Genomic DNA, 21,679 nt, shown 5'->3' with positions numbered 1-21,679 from the left:
CAGCAGCTACTGGTAAATTTCAAAAATTAAACTAGATACCAATAAAATTACATTAATTGAGGCTTCAGTAGGTTAAATGTTTTTGAATATTCATTTCAAAGAAAAACAGTAAACTAGCTCTGTACAAAAACCTTAGCTCAATCAGCAACCAAGCTAAATCACAAGAGTTAAAATCCTCCAAAACTGGATTCCTCCTCCTAATCTGTATCCCCAAACAGAGCTTCAGCTGTAGCTGGTGTGAGGTTATCAGCATGGACATTGTCATCATCGCTGAGTTCGCAGTCATCACCATCACTGCTGTCGTTCTCATACAAAGCGCTGTCTTCACTGCCATCCATAGCACTAATGCCACATTTCTTGAAGGCGTGTTGCACCATGTCCTCTGGAATATCTTCCCATGCATCACGAACCCACTTTGTTATTAATTCTATGTCGGGCTTCATCAGATTTCCAACTTTTGTCAGTCGTGCTTGACCAGATGACATCCATTCATGCCACATCTTTTGCACATGGTCTTTGAAAGGTTTATTTAAACACACATCTAGGGGCTGCAATACAAATGTAAGCCCACCTGGAATAACGGCCATAGTAACTTGAGAAGACTGCCTTTTTTTTTTAATGGCATCAGATGTGTGAGTTCTGAACATATGCCAAACTAGCAATGATTTTTTTTCTTTAAGGCCGTTCTCCTGGTCGTCCGTTCCAAATTTCTTCCAGCCATTTTTTTTGTTCCGTCTTCATCCAGCCTTTAACCCCCACCCCCACCTCCCAAAATTGCCACTGCATTATAGGTATAGGGAGTTTCACAAGTAGGATGGGGAGAGAATTCAAGTCCTTATATAACAACTGATTGTCAGTGTGGCATTTGCTCTATGAAGCTAGTGATGTAATCCTAGTATGAGTGTGAAAGAGTTAAATGTATATCCAATGAGAACCCAGGGGGCACAGTCAGTTAGGTTATAAGACAAGCCGGGGGGGGCGTTAAGAGGCAGTTGGGGAGTTGAGGGAGTTGAGAGAGTGGAAAGCTCTGAGAGGGGAGTCTGTGGGTTGGTTTAGTCCAGGGCTCCCCAGACTACGGACCGCGGGCCAGATGCGGCCCAATTGGCCTCCCAATCCGGCCCACGACGACCCCCACTGCCCGCTGCCTGCTCTTACGGCGCGCAGCGCGACGGTGCTCTTCCAGGTCGGAAAAAAGCGCCGAAAATTGTTTGTGTGCATGCGTATGGGCCTCTCCCGACCCAGAAGAGGTCATTTCCCGTGCACTTCCGGGTCAGGGGAGGCCCATACGCATGTGCACAAATGATTTTCGGTGCTTTTTCCGACCTGGAAGTGCGCCATCGCACCAGTAAGTGTGTGCGCGCATGCACACAGGTGCACACTCCCCCACCCTCCAGCCCAAAGCCGGGTAAGTTTGGGGACCCCTGGTTTAGTCTGTGTGAGAGAAAGCGAATCTGAGTCAGAGACAGTCAGCATCTGAAAGGATCAGAAGAGAACCTAGGCAGTTTTGGTTGGAAACTGGGAGGAGGTTGGTTGGATTGTGAACTTGAGGGTGGAAGGTATAGGCTGGTATAGGAACTAAGTTAATATATTGACTGAATACTACCTGAGAAACCATACGCTTGTTACTCTGTAAGAAATAAACTGAAGTTTTGTGTTCACTTTCAAAACCCTGACAGGACTCCGTGGTTACCAGGGAGTACCAGGTTAGTGGCAGCAAGTAACTGTGGTGGCACAGGGATCAATCGACTGTCAAACGTCCGGGGACCCTGTGTGATTGCCACAGTCAGTTACATGGATTTTTTTTAAAAAACAGACATGCGAAGGAAATGCATTAGACAGGAGCATGTGAGAGGGGAAGAGTTAAGATTTCCCTCTACATCTGCAGTCTTAGTAATTACCTCTCCCCACATGCACCAATTGACAATTTCTCTTAAAAAAATATTGATAAGCTTCTTCTGGATTGAGAACCAAAAAGTAGCGCTGTGCTTCCCACGACTGCTTTCTGCACTCCCCCACCCTTTAATTACATGTGCTTACATAGCCATATGTTTTTTTCTCCTTTTTTTAGTTGAAAAGTACCACCATGGTTCTCATGAACGCATTCAGCTCTACTCTCCTATTTGTTTTATCCTCATTTCTGTACATGACTTTTTTTCTTTTCTTTTCTCAGATGCGGCTCCATTCTACATAGGTATGCCATGTCTCAGCTCTCTTGTGACACCCCTCTCCAATACCCAGAGGGACTTGGTGTTGTTGTTCCTACCCATGTTCACTCCCTCTTTGCTGATATTTGCTTCCTTCCAAGTGTCATTCTAACAGATACATTTCCACTGCTTTAGCCAACAATATGTTAGGCACAATTCAGCCACACATATTGGCCTCTATTCACAGATGTGTAAATCTGTGGCTCAGTCTGTAGCACAGGGCTGTTTGACCAGAATATCAAGGGTCCTGTGTTCTTTCCATTTACGGTAACTTAATGCTTGTCAGTAGAGATTACTGCCACCTTTCAGCTTTCTATAAATAGTACAGTGGTACCTCTACTTACGAATTTAATGCGTTCCGAACACACATTTGTAAGTCGAAAAAAATTGTAAGTCGAATCCCATAGGAATGCATTGGGAGAAAAAATTCGTAAGACGAAGCAACCCTATCTAAAAATTCGTAAGTAGAAAAAATCCTATCTAAACCGCATCCAAGATGGCGGACGGAGCTCCATTTGTAAGTAGAAAAATTCGTAAGTAGAGTTATTTGTAAGTAGAGGTACCACTGTATTTCAATACAAATTCACTGGAGAGCCAAACATAGGTTTTAAAAAAAGTGTGATGAAAAGCTGATAACCAATTCCTCTTTTTAAAAAAGTTTAATGTCCACGTTTGTAGGAGATTTCTAGCAGGTTGAGAACCACATGATGGGCCATCCCAATTTTGTACTGTAAAATGTTGCCTTGGACAAACAAAGTTAGCATAGCATAAAAGCCACATGGAGGGCACTTGAAGCCGCATAGCAGCTGCTCCATGAGGACTGGTTTCCACTGTTTTCTCTCCTCACCACTGCCACACATGCACGATGTGTAGAAGAGCTGCCGTGCAGAGACAGTTTCAAGTTGTTTCAGCTTACTTTCATGTATGTCCTGTTAAATGCACGATTAATTTCCCTCCAGCTCCTGAGAGCAAATAAAGAGGTTACCATAACCCACTGTAAATACACCACATCAATTGATTTAATGCTTATTTTCTAATGAATACATATTCTACAGAAAATATATGACTCTCTCCAAGTAGTCATTCACATTTTTGTAGCACTGATACTAATTGATCGCTAGTGTCTTTGAAAAGCCACAGGTATGTGCAGCGGTGGGGGAGGGACAAGCAGTGAGAAAGGAGCCTTTTCTCGCCACTCATCCCTACCCCGCCGCCTCTGCCGCTCGCAAGAGCAGGCATAGGAGCCATGGTTCGGAGAGGCACAGTACCTCTCCCAACTGTGGCTCCTGTGGCTGCCCTTACGAGAGGCAGGCGGTGGCAGCGGGACCAGTGGCAAGAAAGGGCTCCTTTCTTACTGTTTGTCCCTCCGCCACTGCCCACCTCACTCGAGTATAAACCGAGGGGGGCTTTTTCAGCACAAAAAATGTGCTGGAAAAGTCGGCTTATACCCGAGTATATATGGTAGTTTGGACTTGTGGGAGTTCTAGGTGGCCAATCATGATAGAGTTCAAGAGTAATAGTTAAAATGATTGCTAGTTTTGTATGCAGAAATAACGTGAGAATAATAGAGCTCATTAATAACCCCTTAGGGTATAATGGGGATTGCGGACGGACCTCATAGAAATGACTGTGTGTGTGTTAAGGGGTGGGTCTAAGCTCTAAGGGAACTGATGATTGGAGAGCGGAGTGTTGCTGGGGTAAATAGCATGTATCCATTCTTTGATTGACAAGGTGAGTCTTTAAGTACTCAGCGTGTTGGGCTAGTCGCCATTCTTGCTAGTGATTTGAATCTCCCGCCCGCCCACCCCCTTTTTTATTGCATGTTTAGAGTGACCCTGCTATGGTGCCGCCTGTATTCAGGGGCCAGTAGGAATTTTTTTCATTTGGCTGATTGGCTGTTGCCATCTGGTTTTTCGGCTACTGCTTAGCAATAGTCACAACTTGTTAGGTTGGCAGGTTAGGCTTTGGTTGATGAGTTTGGGAGGGGCATCGCATGGAGTTGCATGCCCCTCAGTGTTGCTCTTATAGAAGTATTCCGTTAAAGGAATCCTGGGGCTCCGGGGCTCTAGTCCTTACACCCCCGCAATGGTGCGGGGCTGGGGCCAATACAGAGCACGAGCCTTGGGGAACATTTCTGGAGGGGGAGATGGCCTGGTCACAGCTATCTCCTCCACCAGGGGGTGTTTACTTGACTTTCCTACCATAGGAAGTCAGAGCTGGTCCTGTCCCACCGTGGAACAGAAGATTAACCAAAGCCTAAGGCCAACACTCAAATTAATTTGTAATTTTGAATAAAGTTGTGGCCAAAATTATGCCAAAAACAAAACCTAAAATAATGTGTCTGTCTGAGTTATTGGGGGGGATTTTCTGGGGGTCTTGGCACACAACTTGTGATTTTGTTTTATCGGATGCTTCAGTGCTTTCTTTCAATAAAGTTTAAGTGAATTTGTGGTCTATATTCTATTTTGCTTCCAGTCTGTCATCTGGCTTCAAAGTGGTGTCCAAATGTATGCAAACACAGACAAAAAGCCCTGCTTTTTGATAGCAGCAACCCCCATTTCTTTATATTATTCTTTATAAAGAATAAACAAGTGCATTCCTTTCACATAAGATAGTATCAGGTGAGCATGGAGGTCTAAGACACTGTATACAACACTGGGCTGATCCTTCAGCCCATTAGGATTCTGCTAACAATCAGTACACCATGCCCCAAATAGCCCAAGGGAATCACTGCCCGCATCACTCCTGCGTTTCAGAGACAGCCTAGCATATTGCTGGAGGCCTTTTGTACCTTCCAAACCCACCAGGATCAGGTGAGGTGAGATGTCAGCCAGGTTCCCCCTGGCCTTATATCATGGTTGCATTGTGCCTTGTTCTTCAAACCAGGTAACATCTTCCTTACCAGAAGTTACGCTACTACTACCACTACTTATTGGCTGCCCCACCCCCACCCCCCGCCTACAGGCAGGTGGGTGGATCCTCCTCACCACAACAATGTTTTTGCAGGTATTAGCCAGAGAACGGGAGAGTGGCAGGAAAGAATGAAGGACTCATTGAAATACATTGTTGGAGGTTGTGGGGGATAGAAAGGGTGTAGTTTGGGAATCTAGTGGAAACTTGAAGATAAATCTTTGGCCCTAATAGACCAGCCTCAGCTGAACTCAGTTTTTGCATTTGGAGAAAGGACTGGTTTCCTTTCATATCCTGGTGACTGAATGATTAAAGGTAAAGGTAAAGGGGCCCCTGACCATCAGGTCCAGTCGTGTCTGACTCTGGGGATGCGGCGCTCATCTCGCTCTATAAGCCGAGGGAGCCAGGGTTTGTCTGCAGACAGCTTCTGGGTCATGTGGCCAGCATGACAAAGCTGCTTCTGGCAAACCAGAGCAGCGCATGGAAACGCCGTTTACCTTCCCGCCGGAGCGGTACCTATTTATCTATTTGCACTTTGATGTGCTTTCGAACTGCTAGGTGGGCAGGAGCTGGGACCGAGCAATGGGAGCTCACCCCGTTGCAGGGATTCGAACCGCCGACCTTCTGATCAGCAAGCCCTAGACTCTGTGGTTTAACCCACAGCACCACCAGTGATTGGGATACCCCAAAACTTACTACTGTGGCAGAGGGGGCCCTCTAAATTTCTTTCTTTCCTTCTCTCCCCCTGTACACAATGCTTATTCCTTTGGATCATTTTAAAATGGCTTTTTGCTGAGGATTCTGGGTGCAGTCTTTCTGAGGGAAAAAGGTTCCATTCAATTCGTCCAACTTACAAGCTGTGGGAGTGTGTGAGGCAAGGTCAAAATGGCTGTACAGAAATCCACCCAGTGGCTACATAGTCCCCCAAGACATACAAACTCTAGTTCTGGGGAAATGAACCCTGAGATGCATTTGGCTAAAATCTGCTCTTCTGTATCCAGGCCTTTTTATGTAAAAATTCTCCAGCCCAGGTCTAATGGCCCCCATTCAGATGAAGGATTGTGTGGCGCAACAACCACATATGCCTGGCTGCAGCTTCCTGGTTAAAGGTAAAGGTAAAGGGACCCCTGACCATTAGGTCCAGTTGTGACTGACTCTGAGGTTCCGGCGCTCATCTCGCGTTATTGGCCGAGGGAGCCAGTGTACAGCTTCCAGGTCATGTGGCCAGCATGACAAAGCCGCTTCTGGCGAACCACAGCAGCACACGGAAACACTGTTTATCCTTCCCGCTGTAGCGGTACCTATTTATCTACTTGCACTTTGAAGTGCTTTCAAACTGCTAGGTTGGCAGGAGCAGGGACCGAGCAACGGGAGCTCACCCCATTGTGGGGATTTGAACCACCAACCTTCTGATCGGCAAGCCCTAGGCTCAGTGGTTTAGCCCACAGCGCCACCCGCTTCCTGTTAGAGATCACTTAATCCTTCTATGTAAGATAGCATCAGGTGGCCATGGAAGTCTAGGACATTCTGTACAGCATTTAGTTGATCCCTCGGTTCATGGGGATTTCCCCAAATAATCCGTACATTATTCTCCAAAGAGCCAAAGGGAACCACTCCCCACAACTTTGCTGTTCCTCAGAGAGACCCCAGCATCTTGCCAGAGGCTTCATGTACCTATCAGTCCCATCAGGAACATTTGCTCTTAGATGTCAATATTGTTCTTCTTGGTTTTATACAATGGCTTTGTTCAGCTAGCAACCTATTGCTTATCAGAATATGAACTGTTACTACTAGTTATTATCAGGTTTTTCTGTCTAGAGAAAGATTGGGTTTTATGTCTAGAGACAGATGGGGAGGACCATCCAGACCATAGCGATCCTTTTGGATTGTGATTGGCTCAAAAGTGCAGAGAGCTGATTGGCCAGAGAATGGGACCTTGACAGAAAAGTATTCAGGCCTCTCCTTACATTGAAATTGGTTGCTGATGGAACCTCTAAGCTATGCTAATAAATAAAGTCTAGTAGTCACTTCATCATATGAGTGAATGTGTTCCATAGGAATTATTCCAACTTGACATGTTCTGAAATGAATAACAGATGCCAGCACTGATTTAACTTATAAACTTTCAGCCACATTCTAGGGTGTCAATATACAGTATTCTTAATATGATCATGTGGTGCATTTTAACAGGCCACCTCCGTATCTCTGGATGAGCTCAGTGGCGTATCAAAAGCTTCTGGCCACAGATGTCCCAACTACAACACTTGACCTAACCCCCTGAAAGTGAAGTTGCCATTCGTTCCTATGGGAAGGAAGTCAGTCACTGCACTTGGGAACAGTGGTAGCAAAACGTGCCATTCAGTTCATAAATCTGTTGTCAAAGTTGTCTCTGATGGAGACCCCGCCTGTCCCCGCTTGAAAGCACACACTGTCCACCACAGGATTCATTAGTTAATACTAAGTGTAACACACATATTTTGCGCTCTCCTCTTTCACTCTCATTAAAAGGTTCTTTAATTCCTTCTCACTTTCTGCCAACAAGGTTGTGTCATCTGCATATCTGAGGTTGTTGATATTTCTTCCGGCAATCTTAATTCCGGTTTGGGATTCATCTAGTCCAGCCTTTCGCATGATGAATTCTGCATATAAGTTAAATAAGCAAGGAGACAATATACAGCCTTGTCATACTCCTTTCCCAATTTTGAACCAATCAGTTGTTCCATATCCAGTTCTAGCTGTAGCTTCTTGTCCCACATAGAGATTTCTCAGGAGACAGATGAGGTGATCAGGCACTCCCATTTCTTTAAGAACTTGCCATAGTTTGCTGTGGTCGACACAGTCAAAGGCTTTAGCGTAGTCAATGAAGCAGAAGAAGATGTTTTTCTGGAACTCTCTAGCTTTCTCCATAATCCAGCACATGTTTGCTATTTGGTCTCTGGTTCCTCTGCCCCTTCGAAATCTGGCTTGCACTTCTGGGAGTTCTTGGTCCACATACTGCTTAAGCCGTCCTTGTAGGTGGACATGGTAAATTGATATCTTGGCACATCCAGCAATCAATAGCTTGCTACAGTGGCATCTGTAGCCAATGCTGTGGAGCCACAAACTTCCATGAGTCAGAACGACTGAATCTGTATCCACTGCCCATGTGCCGGTTCATGACTAGGGGCTTCCGGATTTCAAGGTCCTACCCTTGTTACCATTTGCGATCAACATGGGACTTTTTGGGGTTTGGGATGGGTTTTTGGAAGACGCTTGTGCATGAATTTGTTTTATGTGTGTTGATTAGTGGCATACAGACCAACGCACAGTCTTCGCAGTAAGGCTCTATTCCGATGACACAAGTATCATGATAGATTCTTATCTCCTGCAGCTTTCATCCGCCTTCAAAGCCATAGTAACATGCCACCTATCTCCTGCCTGTTCTGCCATTGAGGACTTCTTGGGTTATTCTTTGTCTAGCTCCTCCCCTTTGACCTTACCGCCTTGAGTGACCCTGCTGAAAGTACAAGACTCACAAGGGTCATAGGAACAAGGCGGTGATTCAGCGAGTGAGCCATGAGGAGGCACATAAATGGCAGGAATGGCAATTGCAGTGTCCTATGTCTTTCAGCATGCTCTAAGATACATGCATTATTAAAGGACCACTTATATACCACTCATGGAAGACTAACGGACATACATGGCTGTGCACGCCATTCATTCTGCTGTGGGCACCAATGGAATACAAAAGCGAGCTACTAACACAACTGAGGGCCCCGGTCCTGCCTCTCTCCACCTGGCCCAGGGCGGGGCCTGATGGGCCTCATGAGGACTGCTGCCATTGCTGTTCAGGGAGGACTGGGGTATTTGGGGAGGGGGAGTTTTGTTGGGAGTTTTCGCTGTTACTGATATTAACTGATATTAACTTTTTGTTTCTTTATTTTTATGTGGAAATAGTTCAGTTTGGTTATGTAGTTTTTAATGTGTTTTATAAATATTATTGACTACTTTTCTATGTTTGTAATTAGGTAAATCTTTTCATATTGTAGAATCATAGAATCATAGAGTTGGAAGAGACTACAAGGGCCATCCAGTCCAACCCCCTGACATGCAGGAAACACCATCAAAGCATTCCTGACAGATGGCTGTCATGCATCTGCTTAAAGAAGGAGACTCCACCACACTCCTTGGTAGCAAATTCCACTGCCGAACAGCTCTTACTGTCAGGAAGTTCTTCCTAATGTTTAGGTGGAATCTTCTTTCTTGTTGTTTGAATCCATTGCTCCGTGTCCGCTTCTCTGGAGCAGCAGAAAAATCTTTCTCCCTCTATATGACATCCTTTTATATATTTGAACATGGCTATCATATCACCCCTTAACCTTCTCTTCTCCAGGCTAAACATACCCAGCTCCCTAAGCCGTTCACAGTACTCCAGGTGAGGTCTGACCAGAGCAGAATACAGTGGTACTATTACTTCCCTTGATCTAGATGCTATACTCCTATTGATGCAGCCCAAAATTGCATTGGCTTTTTTAGCTGCTGCATCACACTGTTAACTCATGTCAAGTTTGTGGTCTACCAAGACTCCTAGGTCCTTTTCACAAGTACTGCTCTCAAGCCAGGTGTCTCCCATCCTGTATTTGTGCCTTTCATATTTTTTTTGCCCAAGTGTAGTACTTTACATTTCTCCTTGTTAAAATTCATCTTGTTTGCTTTGGCCCAGTTGTCTAATCTGTTAAGGTCATTTTGAAGTGTGATCCTGTCCTCTGGGGTATTAGCCACCCCTCCCAATTGTAAGCCGCCTTGAGCATTGTTTTAACTGTGGAAAGGAGGCATACAAATAAGATGATGATGATGACGACGACGATGATGATGAACGTATCAGGAATATGGACCATAAAGCTGTTTTATTGAAGGCTGGTTGAGAGTTTGCGGATCAGCACATCGTGGTATTATAATTTAAAGCTAGAGCTGAACAAAAAACACGATGGAAGGAGTGGGCATGTCTCCCATGTAAGATAGCATCAGGCATCCGCTGAGGTTTGGGACATTCAGTGCAGGATGCAGCTGATCCCTCAGCCCATTTGGATTTGTCCTTACAATCAGCACTTTGTGCCTGAAATCGCCCAAGGCAACCACTGCCCTTATCCCTGCTGCCCTTCAGAGTGACCCCAGCACATTGCCAGAGGCTCATTGGACCTTCCAAGCCCAACAGGATGAGGCGAGAAGCCAAGAGGGTTCCTCCCAGTCTTATATAATGGATGTCTTGAACCCGGTTCCTCAAACTGAGCAGCGTATTCCTGGCTAGAGCTGCCCTGAAAGCCTGCCATCACTCAGCTGTCAGCCTTCAAAAGCAAAAAGGCTTCATACGAGAAGGCTATCCAATGGGGCAGAGCGTGTTTCTTGAGAACCGGGGCCAACGTTTGGTTCATGTCTGGCTACTTACATTCTGTGTTCTGCTTTGCTGCAGGACTGGAGGTAAGTATGGTCCCCACTGTTCAGGGACAGGTGAAGCAAGAATAAGCCACTCTTCTACATAGGTTAAATATACGAGTAACCCGGAGGGGATGTACTTTGGTGCAAGAGTGGAATATATGCATCCTTCAGTGGGGTTGTGATATTTCAATGTTAGAGCAATTGCCTTCCATGAAGAAAGCCCCAAGGTAATCCCATACCTACCATCTCCAGCTGAACATTTCAGTGAAAAGAGCATGGAGTATCCTGGTAATGGGGCAAAATAGACAAGGCAGCTCCCTGTGTTTGTAGGAGTGAATCAAATGACACACCTCTTGTTGCATGTGTATAGCTGGAGAGATTTAGGGCTCATGCACACTGCTACTCATCCTGTGCTTTTGAGGAAAGGATTTGTTCCTCTTCAATGGAACTTTCCTCCTCCTCCTCCTCCTCCTCCTCCTCCTCCTCCTCCTCCTCCTCCTCCTCCTCCTGCTAGGTGACCCCTAAATTAATTCTGTGGGTTCCCCAATGCTCCAGAGCAGGCATCCCCAAACTGCGGCCCTCCAGGTGTTTTGGCCTACAACTCCCATGATCCCTAGCTAACAGGACCAATGGTTGGGGAAGATGGGAATTGTAGTCCAAAACATCTGGAGTGCCGAAGTTTGGGGGTGCCTGCTCCAGAGGAAAAAATGGGTAAGCCTTGAAGCAGCTGGGGTTGAGGAGCAAAGGGAGAAAGTTCCACCGCAGAAGCATACATTCTTGCAATAACAGAATGATTGCTCCAAATGGAGACAGATCGTAGCAGTTTCTGCCAGTTCTAAATTCCTGTGTCTTGCAGCTAATCTTATGGGAGAATTAAGCTTGTTGTGTTTTTTTTACCAGAGGGAGGAAGATGCTTTGCTTCTGGCTCCTGATCAAAGCATGAAAAGGAGATTTCACTTGTCTGGGTGGAAGGAGTTGCTAGTCTCAGGGCACAGGAGCTTGCTACAAATTTGCGTACTATTTCCATCTCTTAATCTATACACAGAGATGCAAATTTCGTCTGACTTTCCAAGGGAAAAAAGATGATGCCATTGCTGTTCTGGGGTCTCTTCTGACAGCTGTGTGTGCTGATAGGATTTTGGTGGGTTAGGACATTGGATATTAGTTGGTCCCTCCGCCAATGAAATGCTGTCTCTTACAACAGATGCTGTGAAATGCAGAAGATGCCTGTCAAAGGGTCCTGGCGAGCCATGCGAACCAAGAGTTATGACATGTGAGGCATCATTCTGTATGTTGGTAGAAACCTTTTCAGGTAAGGAGACTCTCCTGTTGACATTCCTCCTTTTTCTATGGTGGGCCTCAGTGTAGAAAACAAAGTCCTTGTACCATACTTGTGTCCTTGTGTGTCTGGAGGTAGTTGGAGGATGGATGGTGGCTAACAGTTTGAGGTTGAATCCTGACAAGACAGAAGCACTATTTTAGAGGGACAGGAGGTGGGTGGGTGTGGAGGACTCCCTGGTCCTGAATGGGGTAACTGTGCCCCTGAAGGACCAGAAGGACCAGGTGCGCAGCCTGAGAGTCATTTTGGACTCACAGCTGTCCATGGAGGCGCAGGTTAATTCTGTATCCAGGGCAGCTGTTTATCAGCTCCATTTGGTACGCAGGCTGAGACCCTACCTGCCCCCCCCACTGTCTCGCCAGAGTGGTGCATGCTCTAGTTATCTCCCACTTGGACTACTGCAATGCGCGCTACGTGGGGCTACCTTTGAAGGTGACCCAGAAACTGCAACTAATCCAGAATGCGGCAGCTAGACTGCTGACTGGGAGTGGCCACCGAGACCACATAACACCAGTCCTGAAAGACCTACATTGGCTTCCCGTACATTTCCAAGCACAATTCAAAGTGTTGGTGCTGACCTTTAAAGCCCTAAATCGCCTTGGTCCTGTATCCCTGAAGGAGCATCTCCACCCAGCTCCAAGGGCCTTCTGGAGGTTCCCTCACAGCGAAAAAAATGAGGTAACAGGGAACCAGGCAGAGGGCCTTCTTGGTAGTGGTGCCCGCCTTGTGGAACACCCTCCCATCAGATGTCAAAGAAATAAACAACTATCTGACTTTTAAAAGACATCTGAAGGCAGCCCTGTTTAGGGAAGCTTTTAATATTTGATGAATTACTGTATTTTAATATTTTGTTGGAAGCCGCCCAGAGTGCTGGGGGAACCCGGCCAGATGGGTGGGGTATAAATATATTATTATTATTATTATTATTATTATTATTATTATTATTATTATTATACTGCTGAGTGGAAACAAGGCTTTCTTTGTTCCCCTTTTGGCCACAGCAGATGCTCATACATTCCCTTACTTGTTCCTTTTTTAAAGCTTTCCTTTTTTGTAAGTTTTCTGTGGCATAGTATCAGTAGCACAGCTTCCCGGAGATAGCAACAACTGAATGATCAGATGGTTCAAACACTTTGGGAAATGATGGGGTCCTTGCCAAGCTCATTGCCTCTTGGAATAAAAGGGAGCAGCAGCAAAGGAGACACAAAATGTCGTGCCCTCTTTATAGAGAAAATGGGCACATTTCCTAAATAGTAGAGCAATAAACGTCAAGAAAACGGAACAACTTCTATATTGTAATGTCTTGCTGCCCCTTTTATTGTAGATTCATGATGTGGTAAAACATATGTGGCCTCCACATTGATCATCTAACCTTGAGCAAGTCAGGATGAATGCTCAATAAATGGAAGAGCCCAAAGTTTCTCTAGGGAATACCGTATTGGCCTGAATATAAGCTGCACCTGCAAATAAACTGCACCATTAAAAATTGATGGGGGGGACAAGAAAAAAGACAATACTTAGGCTGCTTCCTGGGGGGAGTTGTGCCGCTTTGCCAGTGGCGTAAGGTCATGAATATAAGCCACAGCCGCACTTCAACTTTTCACTGTCGGAATTTGGGGGGGGGGAATGCGGCTTATATTTGGGCCAATACGGTAATAAATTTACTACAACAGTTCAAATTTTCTGGTCAGGCTCTGAATTCACTTGGTAATGTAAGCTGTAACATCTTTTACAAAAGCAATCAATGAGCAATTGACAGAGCTACCCTTTCCTCATCAAACATGGTGGATTGGTTGCATAGCTGCCAAGTCTCCCGTTTCCTCCGGGAAAACCCCGATTTTAAAGCCGTTTCCCGCTGTCATCCCGTATGGGCAAAAATCCCCGGAATTCGCAAACAGAGCCAGGAAGTGCGCGCGCGAGTATCACTCTTTACTTTTTCCTATCTCTATGGACACGTCTGTTCCCGGTACAAAGGCCTGCTTTGCAAACAGAGCCAGGAAGTGCGTGCGCGAGTATCACTCTTTACTTTTTCCTATCTCTATGGACACGTCTGTTCCCGGCACAAAGGCTTGCTTTGCGAGCAGAGCCAGGAGGAAGTGTGCACACTGGGATCACTCTTTACCTTTTCTCTATGGTGCTAGCTGCTTCCGCTCTGCTTCCAATGCTTTGGATTTTTTGTGGGCTTTCTTCCCTTCCCCCTTGGCGCCACGTTTGGGGATCCCTGCTTTTGGTGGGGGTAAGTTCTCTTTCAGAAGAGCAAGTCTGGGCTGGTGGAAGGAATCCTGCAAATATCAGATGGGGCCACTTTACGAGGTTTGGGTGTGTGTGTGTGTGTGTTATCCTTAAATTTTTTTGCATGCACATTTCTTCAGATATCTGATATCAAGTATCTGAAGAAGTGTGCATGCACACCAAAGCTCATACCCATAACAAACTTAGTTGGTCTCTAAGGTGCTACTGGACAATTTTTGGAAGGATTCTTTTAAGGAATTTTTTTAAGGAAAAAAAAGTTTAAGGATTTGATTCTTTTAAAGGAATTTTTTGGAAGAGTTTTTTTTAAAAAATAATCTTTTTCAATAATTTTTTTATTTTGGCTATGGCAGACCAACATGGCTATCCTCCTGTATTTTTAAAAAATAATAATCCCTAAAGCAGGGGTGTCAAACTCAAATTCATCGGGGGCCGCATCAGCAGTTTGGTCACCCTCAAAGGGCCGGTTGTATCTGTAGGACTACCGGTATGTGTCCACTCTTTATTATCATAAATTATTGTCACTGCATTCAATTATTACTGTTTTTTGTAATAATGTAAGTAATAACTAGCGCTGAAAGCAGAAACATAGTCAGAATAATGGCAAGTAGATATTCAAATGTACAATTATTGTACAATTTATTGAAAAATGATTTTTGGTAACTGCACTGGGTGGTGGAGGCTCACTAGGGTTTCATGCAGGACCTTTGCAGAGCTACTGGTACCTGGAGATGCTGGGGTCCTTCTGCATGCAGGACAGATGTTCTGCCAGTGAGCCACCACCCTTCACCAAAGGGTCTGGCTGAGGTTGACTCACTGGAGCTGCTCTCCTGGTTCCAGGGTTTAAGGGCCAGAAGTATAAAGCAGCATCCTATTTTTCTGAGGAGAGGGAGGGGAGGGGAGGGGAGGGGAGGAAGGAAGGAAGGAAGGAAGGAAGGAAGGAAGAAAAGAGGGAGTGGGAGGGAGAGAGGAAGGAAGGAAGGAAAGAGGGGAGAGAAAGAAGAGTAGGAAATAAGGAAGGGAATAAAGAAGGAAAGAAAAAGAAAGAGGGAGAAAAGACGGAAAGGGAGAAAGAAGGAAGGAAGGAAGGAAGGAAGGAAGGAAGAAAAGAGGGAGCAGAAGGGAGAGAGGAAGGAAAGAGGGGAGAGAAGGAAAGAAAAAGAAAGAGGAAGAGAAGACGGAAAGGGAGAAAGAAGGAAGGAAGTAGAAAGAAAGAATAAGAATGAGGGAGAGGAAGAAAGATGGGAAGGACGGAAGGAAGGAAGGAAGGAAGGAAGGAAGGAAGGAAGGAAGGAAGGAAGAAAAGAGGGAGCAGGAGGGAGAGAGGAAGGAAAGAGGGGAGAGAAAGAAGAGTAGGAAAGAAGGAAGGGAATAAAGAAGGAAAGAAAAAGAAAGACGGAGAGAAGACAGAGATAAAGAAGGAAGGAAGGAGAGGGAGAGAAAGAATAAGATTGAGAGAGAGGAAGAAAGAAAGGGAAGGGGGGGTGTCTCCGCCTTGATTCAGCGCCAGAAAAGAGCGCGAAGGGACCCAGGGGCAAAAAGCATTTCCCGTGCAGCGTGAGGCAGCGGGTGTCCGTTTTAGCAGACGTGCGTAAAGCCTCAGAGTTGCACGTTCATGAGGCTGAGCCGCTGCTGAGCTCACGTTCATGAGGCTGAGCCGCGGCGGCAGGAGGAGGAGGAGGTGAGGCAAGAGGAGGAGGAGGCAGCTTGTCGGGTCGGTGCCCGGCAGCACCGTATGGAGAGTGCCAAGCCTCTGGGACGCAGCAGTGCTCTGTAGCACTTTGAATCCTCCTCCTCCTCCACGCGGCGCTGCTGGGTGCTTTGTCTGTGTTTCAGCAGCAGCAGCAGCCGTTTTCAGGCGCTGAGCCGTGGCAGGAGGAGGAGGATTCAAAGTGCTACAGAGCACTGCTGCGTCGCAGAGGCTCGGGACTCTCCGTGCGGCGCTGCTGGGCGCTGACCCGGCAAGCTGCCTCTTCCTTCTCCTGCTGTGGCTCAGGGCGCTCCACGCAGCGCTGCTCCCGCCGCCTTTCTACCACCCCAGGCCCCAGCTGTTTGTCGGCGCTTTGTCAGCGCGGCGCTTCAGCAGCAAGGTCCCGCTGCTGGGTCCCGCTGGCTGGGGCGCTCGGCGGGCCACATGACGAGGTCTGGCGGGCCGGATTTGGCCCCCGGGCCTTGAGTTTGACACCCATGCCCTAAAGCCATGTTTCTAGAGCTAGATGGGCCACTGGCCTGATCCCACTCATGCTGGACTATAAATCTCTTAACAGCTTGGGATCAGTTTACTTGAGAGATTGCCTTCCTCCATGTATTCCCAACTCAACTGCTTTGATATGAGAAAACTAGCACAGTTACTGGTTCCACATAAAACACCTGCACTTCTGAGAAATCAATATTTTAGTGTGGCAGCACAGGTAGACTTTGGAACTCCCTGCCTGTTGATTCCAGGCAGGCACCTTCACTACTTTTTCTTTTTCCCTTTTCTTTTTGGTGCTTGCAAAAACAAATAAATGTTTGTTTAGGCAAGCCTATCCAGACATGTAAAATGTGGACATGTATTTTAATCTGCTTTTTAGTATATGCTTCATTTGTAATTATTTTTAAATAGTTGCGTGTAACTTCTTTTACTGATGAAATGAAAATGGTTATAAAAATCAAATTATGATAGTAATAAATGCGCAATGGAATAGTTTTTTTCATAACAAAACAGTTTATTAGAGCAGCAGCATAATAAAGGAAGAGAAAATTAGCAGCACGTATATTAATATGAATGTTTTGGACTGTTGGCAGATCTCTGTCCTCTATAAAACTTATATTCCCTATTAAAGCTATCTAAGGCTTTATACATATCATACTTTTAAAGCACACACACGCCAAGAATTCTGGGAGCTGTAGCTTACCCCAAAAGAGCTATAACTCAGCATCCTTAACGAACTACAGCTTCCTGGGTGCTGCTTTTTCTAGGTGTTTTAAATGTATGGTGTGCACTCAGCCTAAGCCTAGACTCCACTTTCTTGAGCCTTTTATCTTCCTTCAGCACACCTTTAACTCCTTTACCTACCTATACTACTACTCCTCCTACTAATATATTTAAAGATTTTGTTGGCAGTGATTGTCTTTATGTTTTTAGCAATGTGCTCCTAAAATTTTATGTAATTTTACCATTCCTTATTGTCTGCTTGCATTTCTTTTGCCAAATTCCTGTTCTATTCTGTTCTCGCATGGACAAAACTTCCATTTTTAGGAAACCTTATTGCCTCTAATAGCTTCCTTTGCTCTGCTTCTATACTGGCATATTCTTGGCCTTGGTGGTACCTTTTCTGATCTGCGGTATGCATGCCAGTTCTAATTTTGTGTTTTTAAACAACTCCCAAGCATTTCAGAGAGATTTGACCCCCTTGGTTTTGCCTATTAACTTCCTTTTTATCAATCCCTTCATTTTGGGGTGGTTTCCTTTTTTGAAGTCAAATGTGACCATGTTGAGTTTTCTTAGCAATTTGCATGTATATTTAACATAATAGCTTTATGGCCACTGCTCTCAACTGGTTCAACAACACTTACATCTCATTATATCAATGCTGTCCTCCAAGACCAAGCACACCAGTTTGCCTATTTTGGCTCAGTAAAGAAAGGAGTTCAGAACACTCCTTCCACAGCACCCTGCCTTTTACCACACAAAATATTTATCTCCTAGCTAGATTCACCTTCAAATTGGAGCCTGGCTGATGAAAATGTGAAATCGGAGGAATGACTTGTTAGAAGTAAGCCTTGCAATAGTGGTGGTGGTGGGAGGGAGGGCAAGATTCCATAGTCCTGAAACATGCATTTTAAAATTGGGTGCACACAAATGATTGTGGTGGACCTACACTGCCATTAGTTTGCCCTTATTTGAAATGATTATTAGTATTTTTTTTAAGCATGGTCTACCATGTCCTAAGATCTGTCCTTGGATGGTGTGGGATTCACTGCAGCTTGTGCTTCTCCCGCATTATTCAGATAATGTTGGGAAGATCTGGGCCACATGGGCAGAGCTCATAATAAAAACCAGTGTGCTAAAGTGGTTGGAGTGCTAATCTAGAACCTTGGAGACTAGAGTTCAAATCCCCAATCAGCCATGAAGCTCACTGGGCGACCTTAGGCCAGTCATTCAGCTTAACCTACCTCATAGGGTTATTGTTATTGTTATGTTTTGTTTTTAAAGGATCAAGTAGCAGGTGTTGAGGAAAGGTCTGTATCTGAGAGCATGGAGAACTGTTTCCAGTTAGGGTAAACAGATATTAGATTAGATTTGGGATGTCAGAGAATACCAGATTTTGCTGCAAAACCAGTCCTCAGACCAGTGCAAACAGGCCACAGACCTGCAGTTTAGTTCTTTAGATCTACAACTCTTTCTGAGGGTTGGTTCAACTATTGTACTTAGGAGGTCAACTGAGGGCTTGCTCTCTTTGATTGATTGATTGATTGATTGATTGATTGCTTTAACGGTGCAAAGCTGCTTGGAGCAGCTTTAAGGCATCGTGCCTTAAGTAAAAACACTTTGAAAATTCTGCAGGAAGTGTGTAACTGTTACATAGCTGCCAAGTCTATGTAATCTTCTGATTTCTTCCGGTGCCGCTCTGCCCATGTCTGGGCACCAGAAATCGGCAGCGCCGGCACTGGAAGTTGCTTCTACGCATGTCTGGACATGCGTAGAAGTGACTTCCGTTGCCGGCGCTGCTGATCCCTTATTTTTTTAACCCGGACTTGGCAGCTATGATTGGTTGGCAAGTGCAAAGTCTCAGCAGCAACATGAAAAATACCAAGCATTTCCAATGAAAATGAAGTATTAATTTAGAAAGTATTTCCCCCGACTCCATTTTGAACACATGGATTCAATTGTGCAGCTGGGGAGATTCATGGACATATCACTGCAAGACAGACTATGCAACAGTCTTCAAGCAGTACTGTACTAGAAGAGCTACCTCTTTAGAGTCTTGAGTGCCAGCTATATTCTTACATTAAACCACATTAGGTAGAGCAGGCATCCCCAAACTGCGGCCCTCCAGATGTTTTGGCCTACAACTCCCATGATCCCTAGCTAACAGGACCAGTGGTCGGGGAAGATGGAAATTGTAGTCCAAAACATCTGGAGGGCCAAAGTTTGGGGATGCCTGAGGTAGAGGGACCATGCCTAAGAAGATGAAATGTTGGTGAGGGACAGGGAAAGTAAAGTTTCTGCTTCAAGGAACTAACTGGCATGTCACTTGGAATGTAGCCTATTTTTCAGGCTGAACGAAAAGTATTTGGGATTTATCCTAGACCACAGTGGTGGAGATTCTGGGATTTAAGGGTTTGTTTTATCTGGACATATATTTTGCATATGCTTTAACCTACTTTTATTTTAATGTTGACACTTCAGTAGCTTTAGCAGAATCAATTCAAATTTCTGTTTTGAGTATACTTTTCAAGATTGAGTTCAAAATGTAAAGTATAGTTGGATGAGGAGTAAGCTTTATCCTCTCTTTTGGTATGGACTAATACAACAAAATTATCTTCATTCACTGGTTAATCTCAATGAAGATACTTCTCTGCCTCTCTCCAGTTGAAACAGGTGAATTGGTGAAATTCTTCCAAGATTGTGGCCCTGAAAATATGAGAAGGGCATGTGGAATGGATATATCAGATACAACGAGAATGAAAACGTCATGCTGTGAAACTGACTTATGTTTTGACTGATTTTACTATTCTGTTCCTAAATTGCTCCTCCTTCCTGCTCCAGAGAAGAGGACCACCCATTTGTGTCCACTCATTTATGCATTCCTTCATTGTAACTTCTCCCCGCAAAAATGTGCAATTGACTTCAGCAAGGGGGTGGGATGGGATGTTCCTTGGTGAGTTCATAGACACCTACCAAGCAGTGCTTTACACAGCCCACTCTTACCTTCTCCACACCTGGCCTCATATGAGGTCAGGCGTAGGGCGGGTGTGTGTGTGTGGGTCTTCTGAAATAGCCTCATGTGCCAAATGGGGACAACTAGGATGCCCAGAGGCCAGAGTTCCCTTCCCCCTGCTAGAACTGGGCAAAATCACAGAAAATGTTATGAAAAAATATTAGCTTGTGGTAGGGATGGTGACGAGATTCATTAAACAAGATGGTGAACTTGGATGGTCTTTGCATGCTCGTGAGCAAAACCATCTGCCTCAAGTCATGGGACAGTTTTCTATCTTGGTCTGTCTGAGTCTCATGACTCTCTGCAAACTCTAAATGAGCACAAGCTCATTCTTAGAGAGGGATCGTACATTTGGCATAACAGGCATCTGCCCTAATTCTGACCGGACACTGATGATTTCTCAGCTCTTAACTACATTCTTAGAACATCTCCTTCCACACAGTCAGTCAGGATGGTCGGGTAAGGGGCTGGAGACACTTCCATCTAGATTCTCCTGGGTCCTGTACATCGGATTCTCAATTTATGTCTTTCTGGAGCTCATGGAACCCCTCTGTTCTTCCCAACTCCTCCTTAGCTGGAGAGGTCAAATGTTCTCTTTCCTCTTTCCTGAACATTGTCATGTAACTGGAACGTAGCAAAGCTTTTAAGTAGTGTGGCCTGGGGAGAGTTCTAGGTGGCCAATCACGATAGTGTTCAATAATAATAGTTTAAATAATTGCTAGTTTTGCATGGAGAAATAACATTAGAGTAACAGCTTGTAATCTTGTTTTATCGGATGCTTCAATGCTTTCTTTCAATAAAGTTTGTAAGTGAACTTGTGGTCTATATTCTATTTTGCTTCCAGTCTGTCATCTGGCTTCAAAATGGTGTCCAAATGTATGCAAACACAGACAAAAAACCTGCTTTTTGATAGCAGCAACCACCATGCAAATTGAGATAGGGATACCTGAAGAGATGTCCAAATGCAGGGTGAGAAAAATAACTGTCTGAAATAGTGTGCATGTTTACTTTGGAATATTCTATTCAGCAACAAAGACAGCACATGCCATTGTTCCCGATACACGCACCACCTGCCTCACCTGCATGTAATCTACTCACACACGGCTGTGCACACACCTGGCATCAGAAAATAAAGAATAAGTACTGTAAATGCATGGGGGCGCTGGGAGGTGGAGACCAGTCTGGCAACATTTGGAGGGCACCTCATTGACTATTATTGATTCAGTCCCAATACAATTAGAAATTCTCAGTTATGGGGAGTTCTTAGCCAGGGGCTCCTCAAGATGACCTCTTTATTCAATATTCACCATGATTTGCTTGAAACAAGCTCCTGCAATGGACAGACTGTGGACTTAGCTACACTGGTCAATTATAACGTTAAAAATGTGTTATAAAAATGTGACTCAGAGGGTGCTGTAGAGCAGCGATCTGTCGTCAATGGTAAATTGCATTGGGAGCTATATTTTTAACAGCTTTTTTTAAAAAAGTGTTTTTCGTAGCTGTGTAGATCCAGCCTGATTTCATTCTTTATTGAGCATCCATCTTGATTTCTTTATAGGCCAATTATAGTTCTGGAAGTAAGAACTGAAAAATAAGAACATAGAAGTGAGGATGGGATTTTAAGAGAAACATAC

The 21,679-nt window shown here is 44.9% G+C and overlaps 1 long non-coding RNA gene across 1 annotated transcript; it reads left to right on the top strand.

Annotated features, from left to right (window-relative positions):
• The first annotated feature begins 10,406 nt into the window (after positions 1-10,406).
• On the top strand, positions 10,407-20,859 carry LOC148687020 (uncharacterized). The gene is made up of 3 exons (XR_015948309.1): positions 10,407-10,571; positions 11,734-11,841; positions 19,697-20,859. It is a non-coding gene; the product is annotated as an uncharacterized LOC148687020 (long non-coding RNA).
• The last annotated feature ends 820 nt before the right edge of the window (positions 20,860-21,679 follow it).

Source organism: Zootoca vivipara, chromosome 2, assembly GCF_965207765.1.
Source record: "Zootoca vivipara chromosome 2, rZooViv2.hap1.1, whole genome shotgun sequence".
In the NCBI taxonomy this organism is placed as follows: domain Eukaryota; kingdom Metazoa; phylum Chordata; class Lepidosauria; order Squamata; family Lacertidae; genus Zootoca; species Zootoca vivipara.
This window is presented reverse-complemented; position numbering and strand designations above follow the sequence as displayed.